The sequence below is a fragment of the Lynx canadensis genome, chromosome A1, assembly GCF_007474595.2.
Source record: "Lynx canadensis isolate LIC74 chromosome A1, mLynCan4.pri.v2, whole genome shotgun sequence".
Lineage (NCBI taxonomy): Eukaryota > Metazoa > Chordata > Mammalia > Carnivora > Felidae > Lynx > Lynx canadensis.
The window spans coordinates 165,657,196-165,682,811 of NC_044303.2; the positions used below are offsets into that span (position 1 = coordinate 165,657,196).

Genomic DNA, 25,616 nt, shown 5'->3' on the forward strand with positions numbered 1-25,616 from the left:
TAATTTTACTGAACTGTATAAATTTGAAAAAGCAAATCTAATTAAGCTCTTATAAAAAAGTCATGTATATCATGTATAGTTTTATTGGTAATATTGTTTTCTATCACCCACTATTCTATCTCATCAACTCTCTTAGGATAAATTTCCTTCAGGATCAATGCACAATTTCTGTGTTTTCCTTTATAATTTGTTGGCTTAACTCTTACAAATTCTGGATGAATTTGTTTTTCGGGTGTGGAGTTTGGTGAGCTCTTTATAGATTTTAGATACTAGCCCTTTGTCTGATATGTCATTTGCAAATATCTTTTCCCATTCCGTTGGTTGCCTTTTAGTTTTGTTGGTTGTTTCCTTTGCTGTGCAGAAGCTTTTTATCTTCATAAGGTCCCAGTAATTCACTTTTGCTTTTAATTCCCTTGCCTTTGGGGATGTGTCGAGTAAGAGATTGCTACGGCTGAGGTCAGAGAGGTCTTTTCCTGCTTTCTCCTCTAAGGTTTTGATGGTTTCCTGTCTCACATTTAGGTCCTTTATCCATTTTGAGTTTATTTTTGTAAATGGTGTGAGAAAGTGGTCTAGTTTCAACCTTCTGCATGTTGCTGTCCAGTTCTCCCAGCACCATTTGTTAAAGAGGCTGTCTTTTTTCCATTGGATGTTCTTTCCTGCTTTGTCAAAGATGAGTTGGCCGTATGTTTGTGGGTCTAGTTCTGGGGTTTCTATTCTATTCCGTTGGTCTGTGTGTCTGTTTTTGTGCCAGTACCATGCTGTCTTGATGATGACAGCTTTGTAGTAGAGGCTAAAGTCTGGGATTGTGATGCCTCCTGCTTTGGTCTTCTTCTTCAAAATTCCTTTGGCTATTCGGGGCCTTTTGTGGTACCATATGAATTTTAGGATTGCTTGTTCTAATTTCGAAAAGAATGCTGGTGCAATTTTGATTGGGATTGCATTGAATGTGTAGATAGCTTTGGGTAGTATTGACATTTTGACAATATTTATTTTTCCAATCCATGAGCAGGGAATGTCTTTCCATTTCTTTAAATCTTCTTCAATTACCTTCATAAGCTTTCTATAGTTTTCAGCATACAGATCCTTTACATCTTTGGTTAGATTTATTCCTAGGTATTTTATGCTTCTTGGTGCAATTGTGAATGGGATCATTTTCTTTATTTGTCTTTCTGTTGCTTCATTGTTAGTGTATAAGAATGCAACTGATTTCTGGACATTGATTTTGTATCCTGCAACTTTGCTGAATTCATGTATCAGTTCTAGCAGACTTTTGGTGGAGTCTATCGGATTTTCCATGTATAATATCATGTCATCTGCAAAAAGCGAAAGCTTGACTTCATCTTTGCCAATTTTGATGCCTTTGATTTCCTTTTGTTGTCTGATTGCTGATGCTAGAAGTTCCAGCACTATGTTAAACAACAGCGGTGAGAGTGGGCATCCCTGTCGTGTTCCTGATCTCAGGGAAAAAGCTCTCAGTTTTTCCCCGTTGAGGATGATGTTAGCTGTGGGCTTTTCATAAATGGCTTTTATGATCTTTAAATATGTTCCTTCTATCCCGACTTTCTCAAGGGTTTTTATTAAGAAAGGGTGCTGGATTTTGTCAAAGGCCTTTTCTGCATCAATTGACAGGATCATATGGTTCTTCTCTTTTTTTTTGTTAATGTGATGTATCACGGTGATTGATTTGCGAATGTTGAACCAGCCCTGCATCCCAGGAATGAATCCCACTTGATCATGGTGAATAATTCTTTTTATATGCTGTTGAATTCGATTTGCTAGTATCTTATTGAGAATTTTTGCATCCATATTCATCAGGGATATTGGCCTGTAGTTCTCTTTTTTTACTGGGTCTCTGTCTGGTTTAGGAATCAAAGTAATACTGGCTTCATAGAAGGAGTCTGGAAGTTTTCCTTCCCTTTCTATTTCTTGGAATAGCTTGAGAAGGATAGGTATTATCTCTGCTTTAAATGTCTGGTAGAACTCCCCTGGGAAGCCATCTGGTCCTGGACTCTTATTTGTTGGGAGATTTTTGATAACCGATTCAATTTCTTCGCTGGTTATGGGTCTGTTCAAGCTTTCTATTTCCTCCTGATTGAGTTTTGGAAGAGTGTGGGTGTTCAGGAATGTGTCCATTTCTTCCAGGTTGTCCAATTTGTTGGCATATAATTTTTCATAGTATTCCCTGATAATTGTTTGTATCTCTGAGGGATTGGTTGTAATCATTCCATTTTCATTCATGATTTTATCTATATGGGTCATCTCCCTTTTCTTTTTGAGAAGCCTGGCTAGCGGTTTGTCAATTTTGTTTATTTTTTCAAAAAACCAACTCTTGGTTTCGTTGATCTGCTCTACAGTTTTTTTAGATTCTATATTGTTTATTTCTGCTCTGATCTTTATTATTTCTCTTCTTCTGCTGGGTTTAGGCTGCCTTTGCTGTTCTGCTTCTATTTCCTTTAGGTGTGCTGTTAGATTTTGTATTTGGGATTTTTCTTGTTTCTTGAGATAGGCCTGGATTGCAATGTATTTTCCTCTCAGGACTGCCTTCGCTGCGTCCCAAAGCGTTTGGATTGTTGTATTTTCATTTTCGTTTGTTTCCATATATTTTTTGATTTCTTCTCTAATTGCCTGGTTGACCCACTCATTCGTTAGTAGGGTGTTCTTTAACCTCCATGCTTTTGGAGGCTTTCCAGACTTTTTCCTGTGGTTGATTTCAAGCTTCATAGCATTGTGGTCTGAAAGTATGCATGGTATAATTTCAATTCTTGTAAACTTATGAAGGGCTGTTTTGTGACCCAGTATATGATCTATCTTGGAGAATGTTCCATGTGCACTCGAGAAGAAAGTATATTCTGTTGCTTTGGGATGCAGAGTTCTAAATATATCTGTCAAGTCCATCTGATGCAATGTCTCATTCAGGGCCCTTGTTTCTTTATTGACCGTGTGTCTAGATGATCTATCCATTTCTGTAAGTGGGGTGTTAAAGTCCCCAGCAATTACCACATTCTTATCAATAAGGTTGCTTCTGTTTATGAGTAATTGTTTTATATATTTGGGGGCTCCGGTATTCGGCGCATAGACATTTATAATTGTTAGCTCTTCCTGCTGGATAGACCCTGTAACTATTATATAATGTCCTTCTTCATCTCTTGTTACAGCCTTTAATTTAAAGTCTAGTTTGTCTGATATAAGTATGGCTACTCCAGCTTTCTTTTGGCTTCAAGTAGCATGATAAATAGTTCTCCATCCCCTCACTCTCAATCTAAAGGTGTCCTCAGGTCTAAAATGAGTCTCTTGTAGACAGCAAATAGATGGGTCTTGTTTTTTTATCCATTCTGATACCCTGTGTCTTTTGGTTGGCGCATTTAATCCATTTACATTCAGTGTTATTATAGAAAGATACGGGTTTAGAGTCATTGTGATGTCTGTATGTTTTATGCTTGTAGTGATGTCTCTGGTACTTTGTCTCACAGGGTCCCCCTTAGGATCTCTTGTAGGGCTGGTTTAGTGGTGACAAATTCCTTCAGTTTTTGTTTGTTTGGGAAGACCTTTATCTCTCCTTCTATTCTAAATGACAGACTTGCTGGATAAAGGATTCTCGGCTGCATATTTTTGCTGTCTAGCACCCTGAAAATCTCGTGCCAATTCTTTCTGGCCTGCCAAGTTTCAAAAGAGAGATCAGTCACGAGTCTTATAGGTCTCCCTTTATATGTGAGGGCACGTTTACCCCTTGCTGCTTTCAGAATTTTCTCTTTATCCTTGTATTTTGCCAGTTTCACTATGATATGTCGTGCAGAAGATCGATTCAAGTTACGTCTGAAGGGAGTTCTCTGTGCCTCTTGGATTTCAATGCCTTTTTCCTTCCCCAGTTCAGGGAAGTTCTCAGCTATAATTTCTTCAAGTACCCCTTCAGCACCTTTCCCTCTCTCTTCCTCCTCTGGGATACCAATTATGCGTATATTATTTCTTTTTAGTGTATCACTTAGTTCTCTAATTTTCCCCTCATACTCCTGGATTTTTTTATCTCTCTTTTTCTCAGCTTCCTCTTTTTCCATAACTTTATCTTCTAGTTCACCTATTCTCTCCTCTGCCTCTTCCATCCGAGCCGTGGTGGTTTCCATTTTGTTTTGCATTTCCTTTAAAGCGTTTTTCAGCTCCTCGTGACTGTTCCTTAGTCCCTTGATCTCTGTAGCAAGAGATTCTCTGCTGTCCTGTATACTGTTTTCCAGCCCAGCGATTAATTTTATGACTATTATTCTAAATTCACTTTCTGTTATATTATTTAAATCCTTTTTGATCAGCTCATTAGCTGTTGTTATTTCCTGGAGATCCTTCTGAGGGGAATTCTTCCGCTTGGTCATTTTGGATAGTCCCTGGTGTGGTGAGGACCTGCAGGGCACTTCCCCTGTGCTGTGGTGTATAACTGGAGTTGGTGGGCGGGGCCGCAGTCAGTCCTGATGTCTGCCCCCAGCCCACCGCTGGGGCCACAGTCAGACTGGTGTGTGCCTTCTCTTCCCCTCTCCTAGGGGCGGGATTCACTGTGGGGTGGCGTGGCCCGTCTGGGCTACTTGCACACTGCCAGGCTTGTGATGCTGGGGATCTGGCGTATTAGCTGGGGTGGGAAGGCAAGGTGCACGGCGGGGGGGGGGGGGCAGGCTTAGCTCGCTTCTCCTTAGGTGATCCACTTCAGGAGGGGCCCTGTGGCAGCCGGAGGGAGTCAGATCCGCTGCCGGAGGTTTGGCTCCGCAGAAGCACAGAGTTGGGTGTTTGCGAGGAGCGAGCAATTTCCCTGGCCGGAACCAGTTCCCTTTGGGATTTTGGCTGGGGGATGGGTGGGGGAGATGGCGCTGGCGAGCGCCTTTGTTCCCCGCCAAACTGAGCTCTGTCGTCCGGGGGCTCTGCAGCTCACCCTCCCTTTGTCCTCCAGCCTTCCCGCTTTCCGAGCAGAGCTGTTAATTTATGACCTCCCAGACGCTAAGTCGCGCTTACTGTTGGAACACAGTCCATCAGGCCCCTCCGCATTTGCAAGCCAGACTCAGGGACTCTGCTTGGCCGGCGAGCCGCCCCTCCGCCCCGGCTCCCTCCCGCCAGTCCGTGGAGCGCGCACCGCCTCGCCGCCCTTCCTACCCTCTTCCGTGGGCCTCTCGTCTGCACTTGGGTCCGGTGAGTCCGTTCTGCTAATCCTCTGGCGGTTTTCTGGGTTATTTAGGCAGGTGTAGGTGGAATCTAAGTGATCAGCAGGACGCGCGGTGAGCCCAGCGTCCTCCTACGCCGCCATCTTCCTCTCCGTCCCGACTCTTTTTTTTTTAATAAAATGAGGCAGAATTCCTTTCTATCCATTCAGCATCCATCCTATAATATAAAAATTTAAGATGTGATCCAAGCCTCCAAATAGCTTACTATCTTATGGATGTCTTAAGATTGCATGCCTCTGAAAGTTGATGAAATACACAAAATAATAGATACCCACATTGTAATTTTCATACAACAAACAATACCTCTATAAGAATTTAGAGTTGGGATTAATCAGTAGAGGGCAGAGTAAATAATAAACATGCAAAGTGTCGATAAATCAGGACCTAAGCTGAAGCATAAGGAAGGGGTAGAAAGGGTTTCAGCTGGTGAAGAAAGAGGATGGTATTTCAGGAAGGAAGCAAGTTGAGCAATGCTTGGATGATAGTTCAATGCATGGTGCAAATAAATGATGATACCAACTCGAGAGAAAGTTCTGTGGTTGGGGTTAGTGGAAAATAGGCTTGTCTAAGTGAAAGGCAGAAAAATTGCAGGGAATCTGGAGAAAAAAAAAAAAAACAGGAGCCGTTAAATCTGTTTAGGAAGGAATTGGGAGTTGTTGTAGAGCTTTTGAACACTAACATAATGAAAGGACCTAAGGGAGATTAATCCAGAGATAGTGTGGAAGATAAATTAGAGTCAGAGAAAGAAAAAAGAGTCACAGAAAAGAGTCAAGAGAAAAGAGCCTGAGAGCTCTTTTAGAAAACTAATGAAAGAATCCAGACCTGTGGTGTCAGAGGCCTAAATAAATGCTACTGACTAAGAGCATCAGCTAAGTTTTTGGAGTTTTTCTTCAGACTCTGATTTCTCTATAACTATTTAATTTCTCTTTTTCATCTTGATTGGATTTGAGCCATTGGTATTTATCTTACGGATCTTTTCACTGATAATGAAAGATTTTTGTTTAACCTTGAAAGACTTTGAATAAACTTTAATTTTTAAAAGCATTTAACATGTATGACATATGAGTGTGTTTATAATGCTCACTATTAAGCTCAATATTGACAGAATGCCAAGTCTGAAATTTTCAACTATGTTATCTTTAATTTCCAAGCTGTGTTAATTTTGCTGCCTGTAGAACCTTCATTTCCATCTCATTATTGTCTCTTTTCTTGAGACTACTCTAGCTAGCACATGTGTCTGAAATGGGTAGATGCTTTTTCTTTGAATTTTACCTTCCTTGTCCTTTTAGAAAATGGAACCTCTCTATTTACATATTTCAAGGGTACTTTTTATGTCATAATTGATTTTGAGGACTGTGGCCTGATACTTCTATTTAGATAGAAATTTATGTAAGTAATTTGAGACATCCTTCAAATTGCAATATCATCAGTATTATATGACCTGTTTTTGAGTACCAACACCAAAAAATCCATTATATACATTTAAAATTTGTTTTTTGTGGGTATTTTCATTTTTTGAATGTAAAACATACTTTTTTCCATAAAGCATATATTTCTAATGGACAATCCTTTGAGCTCTTTATGCAAATTTAGCCCCAGGAAAAGAAACAAGTAGAGTTGAAATGAATGACATTGAATATCCCACGTATGTTCATTTGAGAGTCACTAATGTTCACAGAATGAACAACAAATTGATAAGTGTTCAGGAAAATAAATGACTGGAGATTATTCAAAACATATTCTACAACTAAAAACATTTCAGAACTATTGTGTTTTAGGATATGCAATTCTGATAATTCTTTGAATCAGAGTCAACTGGGCATCATTCCTTTTAAAATCTCCACCTGCTGCTGCAAAACCAGCCTAAATAGTTATGTGGCAACCTGTATTGCATTTTGAAACTTAAATTCTTAGAATAGTAATTTTGCACTGGGGTGCCTGTGTGGCTCAGTTACTTAAGCGTCTGACTCTTAAGTTTGGCTCAGGTCACAATCTTGCAGCTTGTGGGTTTGAGTTCCACATTGGACTGTATGCTGATGGTGCAGAGACTGCTTGGATTCTCTCTCTTCCCTCTCTCTCTCTTCTCCCCCACTTGCACTGTCTCTCTCGAAATAAATAAATCAACATTAAAAAAATATTAGTAATTTTGCACTAGGAATGTATTATCCTTGTTAGAATTACTATAAGTGATTTAATGGTACCATTTCTTCAAAATAAATGCTATTAACTAAATTTTAGCTGTATCAATTTTTTCAACTAAATGTATCAATTATTTAAATACAAATTATAATTAATATAACTTAATATAAGTTAATATGCATTCTGTATTTTTTAAATTATATATAATTTTTCTTTTTTTCTAATAAGAAATAAAATACATTTCATTCTTTGGCAGGAGTCTTATATTATTTTTTCAGCCAAAAGTATATGTAAAAAGTTTTTTTAATCAAAAAACTCCTATGATAAATATCTATTGTTTTTATACTTACAGACCTCATCTACTTTACAGTATAAATCGTATGATGTTATAATTTGACAATATGACTGTTTCCTTTAGCAAAGTATAAACTCTTAAAAGCAAAGTTTTACTAAGTGCTTAATAAATTCATTGATAAGTGAATGCATGAATTTTTTATGTTACTAATTTTTTTGGTTACTTTGGAGTTTGTTTAACATAGGGACATAAATCTTTAGGTACCTAATTTAAATGAATATATAGCTATCTCTGGACTTAAAAAAATGAAATCCAGTTTAAAATTCTTCCACCTTTAAGTAAATGGATTGGTTTCGTATAATTATTGTTAAATATGTTTTCCTAGGTAATCCATTATGGAGTGCATTACAAAATTCTTGTGAAGAGCTGTGATTGATTTATAATGACCTTATTCATTCAGATCTTGATTAGCAATTTCTACATTTATTTCTTTAAAGACAATACAACAGTTTCAATTTAATTTATGATTCCAAGTCGGTGTGGAAGAGATTTTTTGTGGTTACCATTAGGCACATATATAACATCTTATTCAAATAGCAGTCTGTATTAAGTTGATGGTCACTTAAGTTTGTATCCATTCTAAAAGCACTAATTTATCACCCCTCCCTTCTTTATGTATATGATACTATACTTTACATCCTTTTTTGAATGCCTTGACTTTTATACGTATAGTTGATTTTACTGCTTTTGTGCCTTAACCTCTATACTGGTTTTATAAATGATTAATCTAGTGTTTTTATTATCTTTATATTTACCTATAAATATTTTCCTTTCATAATTTTCTTTCTCCTGACTATGGTCTTTCCTTTCCCCTCAAAGTATTCCCTTTAACATTTCTTGTAAGTCTTGTTTTGTGGTGATGAACTCCTACAACTTGTGTTTGTCTGGAAAACTATCTCTTCTTCTAAGGTGAATAATAGTCTTGTTGGGTAGAGTATTTCTAACTGTAGCTTTTTCCCTTTCATCGCTTTGAGTATATCATGTCTCTACATTCTGGCCTGAAAAGTTTCTGCTGAAAAATTAGCTGTAGCCTTATGGAGTTTCCCATGTATGTAACTGTCTTCTTTTTTCTTGTTGCTTTTTAAAATTCTCTCTTTATCTCTATTTTTTTGTCATTTTAATCATTATGTATCTTGGTGTGGACCTCTTTGGGTTTATTTGGCCTGCAGGGGGCAGCGGGGGGTGGCTCTTAATGTCTCCTGGATCTGGATGTCTGTTTTTTTCCCCTAGATTAGGGAAGTTTTTAGCTATTCTTCAAGTAAGATTTCTGCCTTCTTTTCTCTTTCTTCATTTTTTGGGATCCCTATAATATGAATGTTATTACACTTGATGGTGTTGCTGAGCTCCCTTAACCTATTTTCACTTTTTGTTATTCTTTTTTCTTTTTGCTGGTCAGCTTGGTCATTCTGTCTTCCAGTTTGCTAATCTTTCTACTTCCTCAAATCTACCATTGATTCCCTCTAGTATATTTTTAATTTCAGTTATTGAGTTCTTCATATCTGATTTGTTCTTTTTTTTAGTACTTATTTATTTTTGAGACAGAGCACAAGCAGGAGAGGGGCAGAGAGAGAGGAAGACATAGAATCATAAGCAGGATCCAGACTCTGAGCTGTCAGCAGAGAGCCTGATGCAGGGCTCAAACCTATGAGCTCAGGTCATGAGATCATGACTCAAGCTGAAGTTGGATGCCCAACTGACTGACTCCCAGATGCCCCTGATTTGTTCTTTTTTATGTTCTCTATCTCTTTGTTGAACGTCTAACTGGAATCCTCCTTTCTTTTATCAAGTTCATTAAGTATTTTTATGATGATTATTTTGAATCCTCTGTCAGGCATACTGTTTATCTCCATTTCATTTAGCTCTTTTGCTGTGTTTTTGTTCTGATCATTCATTTGGGACATATTTGCCTAGCTTCTTATTTTGTCTAACTCTGTGTTTGTTTTCTATGTATTAGAAAAGTAATTTACATCTCCTATCTTGAAAGTAGTGGCCTTATGAAGAAGAGGTCCTGTAGTGTCTTGTAGCACACTCTCCTTTACACCAGAACCTGGCACTACAGGGCTATCTCCTATGTTGGTTGCATACACCTACTGTTTTAACTTAGTCTAATTTACCTTCAGTTTAGTCATCTGCCATGACACACTTTGCCTGTTGTGGCAAGGGTTTGGTCCCTGTATTGGCAAGGGGCCAGTTTGGGACAGCTCTGTTCTTCTAATTAGGTGGTCTCAGCAGCCAGACAAGATGCTTGCCCTCGGCCCATTTTCTGGGGCTGCAGTTCCACTGATGTGCCAGCTGCTCTCTCTGCATTGTCCCTGAGAAGCTTTCATTGGTGGGTGGGGCCTCCAGAGAGACCAGATATCTTGGTTGTTCTTGGAGATGTCTTTTAAAGATCCCTACCCTTCCAGCATGAATCATCATGTTTACCCCAGGTGCCTTTCATACTGCTGCTTCTATACTATATCTCTGTGGGGTTGTTTTTTATGTGGTCTCACATAACAAACAGGGGGCACTCAGTTTCCTGTCAACCTCTGGCTCTCCTAGAACTGACCCTACTGATTTTTAAAGTACACAAGGGTAAGCAAAACCCTTGAAAAACTCACAAAGTTAAGCCCACTGGTTTTCAAAGCCATATGTTATAGGGATTTGCCTTCCTGGTGTAGGTTTCCTATGCCTGGGGTCCCTGGGGTGTCTGGTGTGCCTGGTGTGGGGTCTGCTTCTCTCCCTTCTCTGTGCTTGTGGTGTCCCTCCCCTGTGGTTAGTCTCAATAGGAGTTTGATTTCTGACTGCTTTCTCTGCCCCTCCTACCCTTTTTTGATGTGGCCTCCTCTCTTTGATCAAGTATGGAAAATATTTTCTGACATTCTTTGGGTCATTTTCTGGGTGCACTGATGTGGCTGTTATCTAGATGTGTCTGTGGGAAGAGATGAGCTTAGAATCCTCCTACTCTGCCATCTTCCCAGCAACCTCTTGGGGGAGATTTTTTGAATGTTGATATGTTCTTATGATAACTTGATGACATTTTGGATAAATATATCTTGTGTCCATATACAGTGCATAAATAATGAGGAATATATAGGGAGGAAAAGACTTTCATATGGCTTCTTGCCATAGTACTCTGAATAATGTCTCTTTGGCAAATTCATACTTCAGCATTTATGTACAATACCAACTTAAACTAGTCATTCTTAATAAGAAGGATGAATTATCATAGCCTAAGGAGATTTTTGAAAATATGGACTCCACTGGAAAATTCTTATATAGACTAGGAATGGCACTCAGCTGTATGTAAGTGGTAATATTATCCAGGTCATTTCTATACATAGCCCTGATATAACTCCTGAATTATAGGCATACAATGCTCATACTTGGGACATATATTTATATTCCAGCTAAGCTGGACATGTATAGATGTTCATATAATATAAATTCTCTTATATGTTTGATACTTTAGGAGTCAGGCCAATAAGCCAAATAATCAATATATCTTAGTGATGGCATGATAGTTTTTTTTTTTTTTTTTCAGGCTGGTTGTTTTACTAACATATAAGAGCGATAGTATTAGAAATATATTCTGGAAGAATGTAAATCTTCTAGGCCACTTAACACCAGTGGTCACAAGTTGAATATATATCCCTCTCTATCCCCATGTCTTAGTTTCTGCTTTTTCTTGGAGACTCCACAACTACTTTCCCTTCTGCACTCTTGTATTTTTAGCTGCCAGGATTAGTGCTTTATTTCAAGAAATTTCATTCTTCTCAGTAGGTGTGAATATCCTTCTCTTTAAACTGCATTTGAGATAATTAACTACTATTCTGAAAGGCTGCCTAAACCATAATCCCTTCCAAATAAGTAAGTTCTTACACTAACAGCAATAATGCTTAGTGTAGATTGCACTAGGCTTTCTGACTTGATTCCAAAGCTATCATTTTTAGTTAACCTAGACACAGAAAAGTCCAGCATTCTATACAGGGGTTAATATAAAATCTCTACTTAATAATGACAGGTACCATTAGTCAGTTACTAACCAATGCAATCTCAGGAGTGGCACAGTAATGAAGCAACAGGTTTCAGTATTTGCATTTCCAGTGTTCAAAATGCACAAGCCTCTCTTGTATTGCTATATGCTATTTCCTAATTGAAAACTTCTTTACCTTTTCCACCATGAGATTCCATGTTTATAATCTGATATTCAGAGGAAAATAAATATAATTCTCACATGTGTTAGATTAAGAAGATAATAGTACAAAAAAATGAAGGAAAGAATACTACATAAAATAAGTGTCATGAATCAAGGTGGGGAAATTATACTTTTGCTCCAAACCAAAGTTTTAAAAAATTATCAAAAAACTAACACAAGTAGAAAGAGTTACCTCCATTAGAGATTATGCCTTTTGACTGATTACATTTTAGAGGCTTCTTTAGACTCTAGACTTTAGACCCCAGACCTCCCTTTTCTTAGAACATTTGCTTTAGAAAACTGGTTAATTGTAATTTTTTTTCTCTTCCTCTTTGAGTTGTAAATCTTTCAAAAGGTCCTTGTAAGGTTTAACCCAGGAATGTCTTTCTGAAGTATCAGGAACCATCCCTTTGAAATCTAATTATCAAAGATGGGCCCCAGTCTCTCACCTTCTGTGGGGAGATAGGAACTTCACTCTGTCTTGACCCTGCTGCAATTTATAAAATTACCTTCCACTATGAAAATGGAAGAAAGTTTACTTATCCTATGAGTAAAACCATTTGGCAAACAGGGTAGCCTATGATTACTACCATCTCAGTTCTTACAAATTCCCTAATCCTTTTTTTTTTTTTCTCTCTCTCTTGGTCGAGTTGAGCTCAGTCTGAGGTCTAGTCTCTTTCCCAATTGCAGTAATCTTGAAGAAAGTCCTCACTGCCTGCTTAACCTTATCTGGGACAGTTTTTGCTCCAATACTCTCACTCTTTCCTCTCCTTCTTCCTTAAATAATGCTGTTTATGGTAGAATCCATAAAGAAAAAGATGCCAAGGCCACACTAAATTCATGCACTATTGGCAGAGAATAGGAATAACTAAGACTATATGACCAAGAAAGTCCAAATCAAAAAGAAAGTTGATTAGGAAGGGAGAAATGGGTCCTTGCTTTTGAGGTGGCAAGTTATCCTTTCTCTAGAGCTGCCCTAAATAACATTCCATTTCTTCATAAATTCACTGAGACAATTTTCTGTGATTTGTTGTACTAGATTTCAAGGATCATTACTTTTACTGTCTTTATTCCTCCCAAAGGATGGTTACCAGAAAATTCCCAGAATTCTCCCTCCACAAGGCAAATGAAAGTTCTTAAGTTTGGGTAAACTGTTCAGCAAACATTTTCAAGGGATGGAGAATTCTTAAAAGAGGAATCACAGGACACATGGATATTGTAGTGAAATTCACAGGTTAAAAACACAGCTCGCTCAGCCCCCCTCCCTCTCCCAATTTCTTTATTGGGCAAACACACTTTATTTATCTTATTCTGTTTCCTCTGGGATGGGGAAGTCTTTTATTCTTATAGTGCTTATAACTTTTAAGCTTAAGTGGAAGAAAACTTCTTAGTCCCCTCCCCTAGACTAAAAAGAAAAGTGGATCTTATTGTTGGATTAAAGAGAACAAATGAAATTTGGAGATATATCACCATAAATAACATTTTGGTTGCTCTTGACTTTTTCAAGGTCATATTTCCTCACTAATACAGATCTTTCTTTTTTTCTTACCAACAAGAGAATATCTCCCAAACCAAGCCAAAACACACACACACACACACACACACACACACACACACACACACCGAGAGCAATTGAGTATAATGAAAATTGTTTTGAGGTGCAGACTTTAAAATATGTGATATAATACTGAATATTGTATTTAGTTCATAAATATATTGAACCAGGAATCTAAAGGCTGGAGTAATATTCCAGTTTAGCTACTATTAGCTTTTGCCTTTGAGCAAGACATTTGAAATCTATGAACCTCAGTATTTTGCCTAAAGATAGAAATAGTGATTCCTGCTGTAAGAATATCAGAAGAATACTTTTAAAATTGAATGCAATACTGAATATGAAAATGATTCATGAAATATGAATACGTACAAAACTAAAGATGACAGTACTAAGGAAAATAGTCCATTAGTGCTTGATGTTGTACATCTTAAATCAAGTATTGACTTAAACAACACTGATATTTCAAAAATCTAGAAGTTGATACTAATCAGTTTGAGAAGAAACATCTTAGAGAATGTAAAAAAAAACTTTTGGATGACATCCATGGTGTGCTTATGTAAGCATTCAGGTATTCAGGTATATTTATTTACCAGAGATTTTTATTCATATGGTTAAATGCTTACTGCAGTTCAGGGTCTTTCTGTTGCAACTACTAAATGTATAGTTTTGAGTGTATTTATAGAGCAGTGTTTAGCTTTGTTGATTATAATGAATTAAAATTTGACAACAGTGATGGTTTTATGAAGCTATAGTCTCTCCCTAAATTAACTTGAAACTACATTTTTAAACCAGACAAAGTGTATTCTAAGGAATATATCAAAAAATAAACATGTAAAAACAATCTAAGAACAATTTTGTAGAAGAAAAGTTAATAGAGATTTGGATTTCCTTGTGTCAGAAATGCAGTTAAACCTTAAAGCATTTTCTATAGCCCTGTGATTTTACAGCAAGATCATTGAAATAGAACACAGAGTCATGAGATAAATCCCAATACCTAGATGGATTTGGTAGGTGAATGTCTGGTCCCACTTCAAATTGGGGAGGAGAAGGGAATGAGTTGTTTTAATACAAGAGGTTCAGCCTTCTGGCTCATGATAGACATACAAACAAAAAATATAAACAGATGCCCACTTCATTCCTTACACCATGTAAAATTCAAGGTGGATAATAATTCAGAAGTTAAAAATGAAACTGCAAAAGTGTTAGAAGAAAACATAGGCATATATACCTTTATATATGTTAGGAATAGGCAAACACTTTCTAAACATAATCTGTAATATCCTAATAAAATTAGCCAAGATAGTACATAAATTTATTTCCTTCGAAGAGTAAGGTGGATCAATACTCAGGATATGAAGAATCTGAAAAATGTGGATATTTAAAAAGAAATAGTGAAAAGAGTATGTGTTATTTGTACATGCCCTCCTTGTATAAAGATAAATAAATAAATGCATGCTAGTTCTCATATATGAAGAATATTTTTTTTAATGTTTCGATCTTTTTATTTTTGAGAAAGAGATAGGGTGCATGCACATGAGCAAGGGAGGGGCAGAGAGAAAGGGAGAGAGAGAATCCCAAGCAGGCTCCATGCTGTCAGCACAGACCCTGATGCGGGGCTCGAACCCATGAACCATGAGATCATGACCTGAGCTGAAATCAAGAATGGGACACTTAACCACCTGAGCCACACAGGTGCCCCATGAAGACTATTTATGAAAAAAGCATATGGAAATATATTTAAAGCAAACTATTATTAACATTTATTTGAGGAAAAATGTTCTCTAGACTCTGAAGAAGACAAATGTTAGAGCTAGGGTTTCCAAAACCCTTGCTTTTAATATCTATTTAACCTTCATTTTAGATTCAATTTTAACATGTGTTCTAGTGAATTTTTATTTTTTAATATGTGTAGGAAACAGTACTCCATTGTTTATATTGGTGTTAATATAATATGGTTTGAAATCTTGTAGAAGTATTTTTAAATAATTGAGTTTCTTACAGGGTTTGTCTTTTGATGATTTTTTTTATTAACTTCTATAATAGGTAATTGTGTAAAAGTTATCCCAGTGATTTTCTATACAGACAAGAAATATAATATAATCAAAAAATATCTGAAGAAATATACATTACTGGGGTCAGATTGGACCAAAGTAATAAGAAAGTTCAGTTACTGACCTTCTCCCAAACAAGGCTCTGCTCTAACACTAGATATCCAGGAAAGCTTAGGGGGTGAAGGGATTGGCCTTGAATCTACGATCTAGATTGAGAGCATGAAATACACCATAAAGCAAATAAAGCAAATAATATAATTTTATTTTTGATAAGAGTGCTTAAAAAATTAAGCTTGAGAGGAGTTGTTTCAGATAGAATACACAGAGGGTATTTTTTCTGAGGAGATGACATTTCAACAAAAACTGTAATAAAGTGAAAAAGAGCTATGCAAAAATTGTCCAGATGCAATTTACAATGGCATAGTTAAGTTGCAGCTATAAAACCTGTGTGTCTTTGAGGAATGAGCTGGGTCAGGAGTTGGAAAAAAGTAAATCAGAACGCTAAGCAGAGAGTACATTATGTAAGGTCTTGTTGATCACCTGATGGTATTGAGCACAGAAAGGATAAAATATGATTTATATTTTACAAAGGTTACATCACCTGCTGCCAAAGAATGAAATGTCTTTGGGTTTGGTGGGTGTTGGCAAGTGTGGGGGTATGGGAGCCAGAGTACTGCTATGGTCTCTGCTAAAGAAGATGGTAGCTAGCTTGGTCTAAGGAAATAGTGGTAGATTTAGTGATAAGTTGTTTGATTCTGATTTTGAAACTTGAGCCAGTAGGCCTTGAAGATGGATTTCATGTGAGGTATAGGCAAAGCAAGGGATTCACCACGACTCCTATATTTTGCCACTGAAGACTGGGTAAATGGTGTGCTTTATTAGAATGGGGAATCCTGTGTGAGAAGTAGGTTTTGCAGGAGTGCTCAGAAAGTAAGATTTTGTTTTCATATGCAAAATTTGAGACACCTGGTATTCTAGGTGTCAAAAAGTCAGTTCAATATGAGTCGATAGCTCATAGAAAGTGTCAGACTAGAGATACAAATTTGGGAGTGATCAGTGTATATTTAAGGTCGGAGGATGAATTTTCCTTATAAATGAAGAGGAAAAGGCCAATATTTGTTCCTGATATTTATGTTTTATATAATAGATGGTATATATTTTTTTTCTTTCTTTCTTTTTTTTTTTTTTTTTTTTGGCTGGGTAGATGAATTAGGTCAGAAATGTAATAAAGAACATTGATAATGTATAACCGAGGGGGAGCAGCAATGGTAAGTTCAGTGACTTTCCTTTTTGTATAACATGATGTGAGTATTGGACAGAAGGTTCATGAAATTGAGCCCTTTTTAGGCTCTGCACGAATAGCAGAGAGATTCTCCCTGTCTCTCTCTATCTGCCCCTCCCCTGCTCATGTTCTCCTTCTCTCCCTCTCTCCCAAAATAAATAAATAAACTAAAAAAATTAAAAAAATCAATTGACTGTGAAAATAATGACTATTTTGGTCTCTATTCTGCCCCATTGATATATAATTGATTCTGGTTATCTGTGGTAGTTTTGTTCTATAAAGTCCACTGTGCTGATAAATACTTAGCAGTTACTCTTAAGGGAGATATAGGGTTAGGTTCTTGTAAACCTCTGGTCACAACATTTTTTCAGTTGATCAATATATACTATTGTTATACATTTGTTTCTGTTTTAGAACATCTTATTTAATATACTGTTGATTCATCAACATTGAACTCACTGCCAACAGCACTAAAACTCATACCTGAATGATGTTTATCTAATACACTCATTTTCTCCATAAGGCACATGGTAGCCTTCTTCAGCTTATAAGCCCTAGATAGTATTTGAACACGATGCTTGGGAACATTCTAAACAGCAAAATCACCAACTAAAAAATGTGAAAAGCATGGCACTAAATAGACTGCAAAAAAGGACATTTGTTTACACTATGAGTTGAAAGAAGGCAGAGTGTTGCCTAATTGGATGTCAGCTGGGAAAGTGTCAGGGGACTCAAAATGTTACTGCTCTGTGTATGTCTGAGACTGCACAGCATATCTTGATTTGGGGGTTACAAATAATATTAGTGAGGAAGTAAGTTCACAAATAGAGAATTTTTTTTTTTTTAATTTTTTTTTTTTCAACGTTTATTTATTTTGGGACAGAGAGAGACAGAGCATGAACGGGGGAGGGGCAGAGAGAGAGGGAGACACAGAATCGGAAACAGACTCCAGGCTCTGAGCCATCAGCCCAGAGACCGACGCGGGGCTCGAACTCACAGACCGCGAGATCGTGACCTGGCTGAAGTCGGACGCTTAACCGACTGCGCCACCCAGGCGCCCCACAAATAGAGAATTTTTTCCTAAGCCGGGGCTCTTATGTTCCTGGGGAAAGGAGGGGCAATGCCGGGCCCTGGCTGGGCCTCAGAAGCCCAGCGGGACCAGGATGCTTCACAACATGAAAGGGTGAGCATCTCTGGGTCACAGAGATACCTGCAGTACATCTGCACCCACCCTGATGTGGCCAGCACTTCCCTTTGTCTTCAATGTAATGATTTCATCATAAGTTTATACAACTTAATAGCCACTACATTTAAAACTGGTGAACACAATTAATGAAAATCAGCATTTAAATAAGCACATTAATGTGTAATTCTTTATCTCATGTAATTTCTTTTCTAAACTCAGTCTTGTCTTCAATTGAGTAAGATCATGACTTCTAGCATTATTTTCCTGCATGTATCCCATAAGACATAGTATTTTTTTTTATTTATTAAAAAAAAATGAATTGCTTATAGGTGTGACATGCACAAAGGCCAGATTGGGATTTTATGTTATGAAAGATAATGTAGCTTATTGGTTAAGAAAATGTACTCTATTATAAATATATTATTATCACATTTTTCCAAAATGTTTTTATTTAAATCAAACTCAAGCTTGCACAATTTTATTTCCATAATCTCTAGTATTAGAAGATTATTTTGTTAAAACAACTTTGTATATCCAAAATATATTAGAAATCTTAAAAATTCAGTGTAATTGCATTAAAACCATGGTATCCATAAGGTGGACACAGAAAGTAATATATTAAGTTCATGTCCATACAAATATCCGTGTTTAATGTAAAATTACAAAACTGAACACTGACAAAAGTTGAATTAATGCATTCTAATATTAAAAATAAAAACAAAAGACTTTGGAATTTATAGAAAGAAAGACTTTTATATGCTGCCTTGGTGCTGCCTATTTGCCTCTTCTCTGCCACTCGTTTGCTACATGACTGTGCAATTTTCTCGTAACCTCACTGTGCCTCAGTCTTCATCTGTAAAAACAGAAGTAACATAACACCTCATCAAATGTTTTTCTTTGCTTGGTTTTTGTTTGGTCACCTGATTCTTTTTTTTTTTTTTTTTAAATGAGGATCAGATGAAGTATAGCACTTAAAACAGTAGGTGTCACATTTTTAGGACCATAGAAGTTTAGTATGGTAGGAATAGTATTATCTAAGATGAATTTTTCTTTTACTGATTTTAAAATCTATTTGCATATATTTTTTAAATTTTTTTAATGTTTATTTATTTATTTCTGAGACAGATACAGAGCATGAGCAGGGGAGCAGCAGAGAGAGGGGGAGACACAGAATCAGAAGCAGGCTCCAAGCTCTGAGCTGTCAGCACAGAGCCCAACGCGGGGCTCGAACTCACAAACCGTGAGATCATGCATGACCTGAGCCAAAGTTGGTCGCTCAACCGACTGAGCCACTCAGGCGCCCCCTATTTGCATTTATTAATAGGTCATCTACCTGTGTTCTTTGGCCTGTCACATGTCCTTATATTTTCATGGCCCAGAAAATTTTACTAGTGTGTTTTCCTATAAGTACATGCATGCATATATATTCTCCTAAGTTGAATGTTTGTAATTATTTCTTGTATTTATATATACAGCCATAACTTCACACACCTGACTCCTATATTGCTTTTTGCAGTATTTATTGAATACTTTCTCTTTTTTTAATTAAATGTTTATTTATTTTAAGAGAGAATGAGCACAAGCAGGCAAGGGGCAGAGAGAGAGAGAGAGGGAGACAGAGGGGGAAAGAGAGGAAGAATCTCAAGCTGGATCTGTGCTGTCAGCGCAGAGCCTGATGTGAGGATGGAACTCACTCACTGTGAGATCATGACCCAAGCTGAAATCAAGAGTCTGACACTTAACCAGCTGAGCCACCCAGGTGCCCCTGAATCCTTTCTAATGACAAAAATGAAAGTTACTGTCCCTCACCTTTCCTCTCCATCTGCCCCTCCATGCTATTTAAGATATTACTTTAATATTTAAATATTTTATTATTAAGTATATTTAAAATCCCTTTATTTCATGTATCCATTTATCTATAACCCTCATCTGTAAGATGTAAACAGTTTACTAATTTATATTTCCCCTTCCTCTTTTAACTTAGCTAGATAAGAAATTATAACCTGCATTAAGCCTTAATTTTTGAATAAAATACAAACCATGTCTACCTCAAATTATTTGGAAGTTATAAAAATGATGATTTAAATTCTTTGAGATGAGCTCATAGTAACAACTATTTCTGAATTCTAGTATCTTCACAAAGACTTGTTGATACTATATTAGAACTAAAGATAACTGGGCATACAGTACTTGGCATATGCTTTCTTTTTTGGATATTTACTTGGAATTGCTCCACTATATTGTATCATTGAATGTTGCTCTAAAATAACATAAGCCATCTTGTTCTTTTACTCTTATGTAACATGATTTTCTTGTCTTTTTAACCAAACAAGCAGAATTCTTTGAAAATAAGTAACTTTGTGCGTATGTATCCTAGTACTGACCATCTGAGCTTAATTTACTCAGGCCATAGTATGCCTTTTCAATCTGTGAATCTAAATCATCTTTTCCTTTTGGAAATATTTCCAGTTGGAATTACATTGGAATTACAAAAAAATATTGGAATTACATTCATTAACTTCTGCTCAATTAGTTTAGCTTCTTTTGACAAACCAATGATGTGCATTTTGGAATTTTGACTGTATTCAGTAGAGAGGGAGAAAGAGAATCCCAAACAGGCTCCACACTCAGCACAGATCCTGATGAGGGGCTCCATCTCATGAACCGTGAGATAATGACCTGAGCCAAAATCCATAGCTCAACACTTAACCAACTGAGCCACCGAGGCACCCCAGTCTAATACTTTTGACCTCATGCATTTCTATTTCATTTTGCTCTCTTCTTTTCTGTTGTCTATCATCTAAATCTCTTACTTCATTTTCAGCCATTTGATTTTATCCAGGAACTTCAAATATACCTGCATTTCTAAAACAGTATTATTTTTTTCCTTTCCTTTTTTCCTGAACTTTCTGAGTCCTATATCTTTGCTTGATGGCCTTTTTATAAATTATATTGCTTCAAATCTTATTTTATCTTCATATTAATATAAGTGATCACAAGTTCTGTTTGTTTAATGAAATCACTTTTTCTTATGAAAATATTCATGTTCCATGCATTTCTTGTCTCTTCCCCCCCCCCCAATTTTTGGTAAATATCCTGTGCTGGTTCCTTTTTGGTTGCTCATCTGAATCAGGTGAACCTTTTCCAAGAGGGATCCATTTATATCCAATCCATAAGGGCAAGACCATATCCTCATTCCCAGGGAGAGCATGTGTTTTTTGTTTGTTTGTTTTTGTTAAGTATTTACTACTCCCCTCCATAGATAGAGGCAGATGTACAGCATTATTCATGATTCAAGTCTCACCTCATCACTCACACTACTCTTCTAGACACCTGGTTGTTTTGATTAATGTAAACGTGGTCTGAGTAATTTCCTCATTCAATTCCTCCATGCCTATTTTTTCAGTTCTAGGGAATTTGCCAATGTTGCAAATAAATGTTTTGGTCATCCTTCATCTTACCTTGTCAGATATTTCTGGGAACTTCAAATAAAATCAAAATCTCTCCTTTTCTACTGAAATCAGAGATTTGGGGAAACTTTCCATCTATGTGGTTATTTGTTTACTTGTTATTTCTTTGCAAATGGGGTTATTTTGTTCTCCTTTTTTTAGGTTTGTTCCCAAGACAAGTAGAAGGAAATGCTAGGTGTATGTTTCCAACGTTGTGCCAGTTATTAAGCTAGTGTCTTAAGCCCCAAATTCATTCATCTACACTCTGTTTTGTGATGTTGTGTTGTTGCTGTAACTCTAATCTAATTTTCTTTGAATTAGCTGGCTTCCTATTAGATTCTTCCAATGAGGGATACTGGAGGTTGACTTACAGTCAGAAGTGAAATGAAGAGACTTACTTCTTCCTGTTTCCTTGTTTCCATTTGGCTTTGCTTTCATCAACAGGACTTCATTCTCAGAAAAAGCAGTTGGTTTTAATCTTCAACCACCTGCACCAGCTTAATGGCAGTCTCTTCCTAGAGGCCTAAACCTCTAGCTTTGTCATTATTCTTGTCTCAATTCCTGGGGTGCTGGACGTAACTGGTCACTGGCCTCTTCTTACAGACCTGAGTAAGCTCCCAGGTGCTCTTCCCCCATGTCTCTTAAGTTTGGATTATCCCCAAACCTTGTTCATCTAACCACATGGGTTTTAGCTGCTTCCAGAATTTGTGATTGCTAAGTTATAGTATTGTTCCTATTTGCTTTTGCTGGTCTTATAATCAATACTTTTCAACCAATTATCTAAATTAAGCTCCCTGTTTAAATACCTCACATAGTTTCTATTTTCCTGAGAAGAATTTAATTGCTCTCCAAAGAACAAAAAAGTAAAAATGCAATAATAATGTTATTCTTGTTATATATGTTAAACAGTTTGGGTTTCTGTTTTTTTTTTTAATTCTGATATAAGTTGACACAACTTTTAAAATATGTCTTTCCTTGGTTTAAGAAGCAGAATAGACAGTTATTCCCATTAACTGTCCATAGTGGATAACCATAAAAGTAAATGCGAGAAATGCTTGGTTCCTATATCACTTAGAGACCTTTATAAATTTGTGGAACCCAGAGATGAAACCAGTTCCATAAAGGTTTTTCTTCTTTTGTGCAGGCTGGAAGACCCCACCTGAAATTAACAGTAAGCCACAAGAGTCTGTTCTGGCAATGTCATCCATAATACTATCTCACATGTCACCCATAATGATACCTCCCTTTGGTCAACACTGAATTAGAAGGAGGATAATATGTCCAGTGGAAGTTTTTTTTTTTTTTTTCTTTTACTATGCTATCAGGTTATGTCTTCAAAGGGAGAAGCTATAGCTCTAAATTGCTAAGACTAAAATGATACTGTTCTGCCCTTTTCCTGGAATCTGAGTATTGCCAACACTATTTCCTTGTTCTCAATTTCTATCCCAGGCTTGTACTTTTTCTTGGGCTATCTCCAGTTCTGCCTTAAAATTTTAGGTATGACACATCATAACTCTTCATGATAATTAAAAAAAATCTTACTCTGAATTTTAAAAATTTGTACAAAAATATGTAAACAAATTACCAACCTTGCATTTACCTAATAAGACTTTACTTTAAAGACTTTGTTTACTGAACACCTGTGTGCCAGCTGCTGTTCTCTGTCCTGGAGATAAGACATGAACAAAACAAAACAAAATCCACAATCTCATGAATTACCATAACAGTAATGGAGTGAAATGCTTCAAAATTAAGTCAATTACCATGCATGTGATGTTCCACTAAAATTGAGAATCACTGAGCTAACTAATCTGATGACTACCTAATTTTTGATGTCTCCATTCAGTGAAGTAGATTCACAATCTACTGGATAGTTTAGGATAATATATACTCAAATGTTGAATTTATGTAGACAAGTTGTATTTTTATTTCCCCAAATAGAAGCTCTTACATGGAAATAGCTGATTGGCATATTTAGTAAGATTAAAACCTTTACTCAAGACTTTGTTTAAAGCTAAAAGTAAAATACACCGTGATTTTAATATAGGCAGAGCCACTTCTAATGGGTCATTTCTGACACCAGAAACAAGAGAAGATACATGTTTAAAGTCCAGCTGCAAAATCGTGGTTTTTGAGGTAGTAAATAGAAAAGAAATCCTGATGCCACAGAAATGATTTCTGAATTAAATTGATAAGAAATGGTATAAAATCAATACATTTAGTGAAAAGTAACTATAAACTAGAATTTTTAATTCTCCATGGCAAAATAAAACAAATGGTTTTTTTAAAGAATTTTCAGTGTGTTTTAATTATAATTTTTATATAAGGTGATTTATTTTAGAGTATCTTTAAATATTATTGATTCTAATGCATTTAAACTTTGAATAATATTTAGAGTATGCCATCTTCTCGTCTCAGCTGCTCACTGCGAATGCTGTCTGAGAACGCACCATGACTTGGCAGTTGCCCACTGACCGCAAGTTCAGATTTATGACGAGGCAACAATCCAGCTCTGTTTGTTTGCCTTTGGTTCAGCAGTCTGTTCCTGTGGTGATTTCCACATGGCATACATGCAAGAAGGTCACAATCATCTTGGTCCAGGGATTTGGAATCTAAATTACTTATTAGAAAAAACAAATCCATGGTCTTTAGAGGAATATGAAACATAGCATTTTTTTGGAAAGTGCTGTCTTAAAACATTCAGAATCTTACTCTGAGGCAAACAAAATGCATCAGTCACCGTGATGACTATGGACAAAGACTACAACCTTTCCTCTAGGTGTCATTGCTATGGGCATACAATAAAATCTAGCTTCTCACAAAGACACTCTACTTTAAAAATATTTTAAAGTATGGAAATAACGAAGATTACAGGCAACTGAAATTAGTTACATTATTAGAAGGAAGTAAGGAAAAACTTGTTCATGTGTCTCCATTTTATATATACAATAAATATTCAGTGTATATATACTGAAACTTGAATGCATTCGATGTAAAGAATGGGGGCAGTTGTAGATGACTTGAGACAGGAAGCTCATCTATAGCATCTGAACCATCTGCCAGCCGTTCAGTGTCTCTGGGTTGCCAGTTGTATCTGGGACCTGCCAAGGAGCCAGATGCTCTCATGGCTTTCTATCCTATAGTAATTGCTCTCCAAAGAACAAAAAAGGAAAAATGCAAGAATAATGTTATTTTTTGTCATGTTTGCTAAAGATTTTTGGTTTCTGTTTTTTATTCTGATATAGGTGAAAATAAATGCTTGAAAACAAAATACTTTTCTAGAAATGAAACTTGTGTATTCCAAAATTGAATCTTTTACGTTTCCTTCAACCATTAGGAGTAAATAGGTCAAGAAAAATGGCCTCAGATCCCAATACATTCTGTCCGTCTACATTCTTGAAAGACTGTAAGGGTGGTTGAGGAGAGGCTAAATGTTATCAGAGGAAGAGGATAATAGCACCATATATTCAGCATTAACTTCATAAATATTTGTTTCTTTTTGAATGAATAAATTGTATTAAGAGAGATGACAAACACAATTAGAAGTATTATCTCTACCACAGAAAGGAACCCTGAATAGAAGCTGGGACCTTGATTTTTTTCCAGGATATAAAGATGTTTAAGTTAGTTGGTGTGGAAGCGAGGGACAAGGAGAAAATTAGGACCAGGTGGAACATCCTAGCAGGACCTATGTGTCATGTTAAAGAGGCATTTTGTCACTACTGACCAGCTGATTCATTCCATTTTCTGAAGCACTTCATCTAAAATCTGGCTCTCTGAAGGATATTTTGGTTTCTTACTAACTGTAATATCTGCTACCTAGTTTCCTCCAAGCCAGCTTAATTTAAATAGGTGAAAACATCCTTTCTTTGTTCTACAAACAATAAATAGTCTCTCTCTCTCTCTCTCTCTCTCTCTCTCTCACACACACACACACACACACACACACTCCTTCGTCAGCCTAGTCTGGAATTTAGTAAGTGTCCATAAATATTGGATGTTCCTATTAATTTGTATGTAAGTAGTAGTCTAGCATTTCAAAAGGGTACACATATATTCCATAGTCTAAAAAGCCTGGTTTCCAATTCTGGTCATGAAGTTTCATTAAAAATCTCTGATCTTCATTTTCTCATATCAATAAAACATAGGTGGTAACAATTCTTGTATAAGATTAATCAAAGATTAAATTTAAAAATATATTTTAAAAATATTTTAGAAACAAAATGTAGT

The 25,616-nt window shown here is 36.4% G+C and overlaps 1 pseudogene; it reads left to right on the top strand.

Moving 5' to 3' along the window:
* Positions 1-17,871: 17,871 nt before the first annotated feature.
* The window catches only part of LOC115520128, a 101,886-nt pseudogene continuing 94,141 nt past the window's right edge, over positions 17,872-25,616 (top strand).